Below are 2,678 nucleotides of genomic sequence, written 5' to 3' on the forward strand. Positions count from 1 at the left end.
GTGGGACCCCTACAGAGGACGCGGGTGCGGTACAGAGCGGGACCTGATGCTGCTGGGACGTGGACTCCGTAGACCCGGACCAGGAGAAAGGTAGGGGTCCTTCCTATAATGTTGTGTGACAATCGTGATCTGTCAGTGGTAAAGTTTCGGCCTTCTTAATAAATATAATAATAATAAATTAAATCAGACTGTTTAAATAAAACATTCATTCCTCACTACTGGACAAAAAAATAAATAATAATAATCAAACAATAGCTACTTAAACTAAACTACAAAAATACTACAAAAACTAAACCAAACCTATTTTCCACAATAAACTACAATTAGCACGAGTTTTTCAATGAAGTCCTCATTTTGCATTTTATTGTCACATCTGTCTTAACCCTGAAAAAGCCAAAAAATAAATGAGGTGGGAGAAATAATTAATTCTAAGATGCATCGTGATACTTTATTTTTTATTTTTTTTCTCTTCCTTCATTTTTGTTATAAGTAATGTGGCACATCAACTGTATCATGCAAATAGGAATTGGTTTGAAATATTTGAATGTTTAAATCCAAACTAGAGATGCATCGTGAATCGTTAAATAATAGAATCGTGACCCTCTGAATCGTAGCTATCGCTTTGTATTTAAACACAGTTTAATCTACTTCTTCAGGTTTTTTTTTTGCTGTTTATCCCTTGTTCACATTTGTAGTTTCACCACATCATGTCTTCTTTCCTGCTGATGATCATATTCTGTGAGATTTGTTTTACATCAGATGCACATTTCTAAGCAGACTATCACTCACCACAGATGGCTGAACAGTCATCACCAAAGCTGTAAGCAGTTGAGCCTTCAGCCCTGGAGTCTTTTTCTCTTCGTGGCATGCTGCCCTGAGGATATTTTAGAGCAGGGATAGGCAACCATGTGCCAGAGAGGGAAAATAAATAAAAAAAGGCTGGTTTTTATTTCAGCTGAATGCTGCAGCAGCTGACAGTTCATCCTCTATATTTGAAGGCCGGTCCGATAAGTGAAATCAGCTGTCATTTCCTGTATGTGAGGTAGAAAATGTTGGCATCCGTTGTTGCGTGATGATCTTTGTGGAGTTTTTGTGGAGCGGCCACAAGGTGGCGCTGCAGTGACACCTTTCAGGCAGAGCAAGGCTTCAAAACCAGCTTCACTTAGTGTAATAAGCTTTCTCATTGGATGAATGCGTTTCAATAAGACATGCATGAGCTCCTTTTTTTCCATCATATTTGAAGGAAATTGCTAGATTTCTGCAGGAAGTTTTTATTGCAGTGAAGGGTTGACTCCTAAATTAGGTGGGGATATGGTGAGGGGATCTGATGGACTTCCAGATGAGGGGTAAAACCGGACCAGACTTTACTCCAGACAATCTGCTTTGATCTCCCCCAATGTCCCCTGTGATATCCAGTGCTGGGGAAGCCTCCTCTACACCTTGTAGCCCTAAAGCAGAAGAGGCAGGAGGGCTTCACTATCCCCCCACCCGCTTCTTCCCCCCGCCCGTCTTTCTTTACGCACACACATCCGCCATCCACACCCACACTGGACTCTCTTTTGAAAGTCTGAGGCTTGATTTAAAATTCCTCTTCAGAGCGTGTCATGCATTTTATATGCATAGCGAGTGGGAGAGAGGAGAGAAGGAGGGATTGCGTGGGGCTCAAGCCCAAATGAACTTCCCTACGCTGTTGGTCTCCTCGGGGATATGTCTACACCACCACCACCACCACCACCACCACTTTCTTTTACTCCTCTCCCCTCATTTTCTCTCACACCCGCTCACTCAACTCTTTCAACATTAGTTTTACCACATCATGTTTTTTTTTTTTTTACAAATTCCACCGAGCAGCAAGAGTGCCGTAGCCTTTGAAGACAAGTGTGATCAGAACACAGGCAGGGGGTGTTAAAAAAAAAAAAAAAACCTGGCCGCAGGGCATTTGGTTTTTTTTTTCCCTTTCTTTTTTTTTTTTTTGCACTTGTGTTTAGCAGGGCATGGAGCAAGAAGAGGGAGGCTGACAAGTGCAGTGTTTGGGGACAGCTTTGATGTCTGATGGGGTGCGGCTGCTGCTGCTGCTGCTGCTGCTGCACAGTCCTTCACAAGGAGACTGTAACATTGACACCGCCGAGCTACTTATGCAGTTCACAAGCTCCCCGATAGATATCGGATAATCAAAGGGAGCGTTGTTGAGCCTCTCTGCCTATAAAACAATCTCTTAATGTCTTTCTGCCCGCTGACATGCTCGGAGACGAAGAAAATCCATGAAACTTGGACCTCGGCTGCTTGAGAAATCTGGTTTATTAGGAACATTATGATCCCACTAGCTTATCGTGGATATAGCAGTAAACAACAGAAACACAATTCACTTTTGTTTTTTGTTTTTTAAGTGCTACAGGTTTGTGATTATAGACATAAAACAGTACAGCAACCATGGCGCCTACATTCGTATATGCACAGAAGAATATAAAAATTACAGTATATTGCTGTTGAAGTGTTTCCTGCTTGTAAAAAAAAAAATCACCTCGTGGTTCTCTTACACACAAACGTCACGAAGAAGATCACACACTTGTGAGCTGCTGTAATGAGAATGGAGGTGGTTTCATATAGTGACGACTGAGACGAGGTTTAAGTCTGGCAGGTCAATTTTTTTTGTTTTTTTTACAGATAAGCACTGAGTT

Source organism: Eutrigla gurnardus (assembly GCF_963514095.1).
Source record: "Eutrigla gurnardus genome assembly, chromosome: 4".
Classification (NCBI taxonomy): Eukaryota; Metazoa; Chordata; class Actinopteri; order Perciformes; family Triglidae; genus Eutrigla; species Eutrigla gurnardus.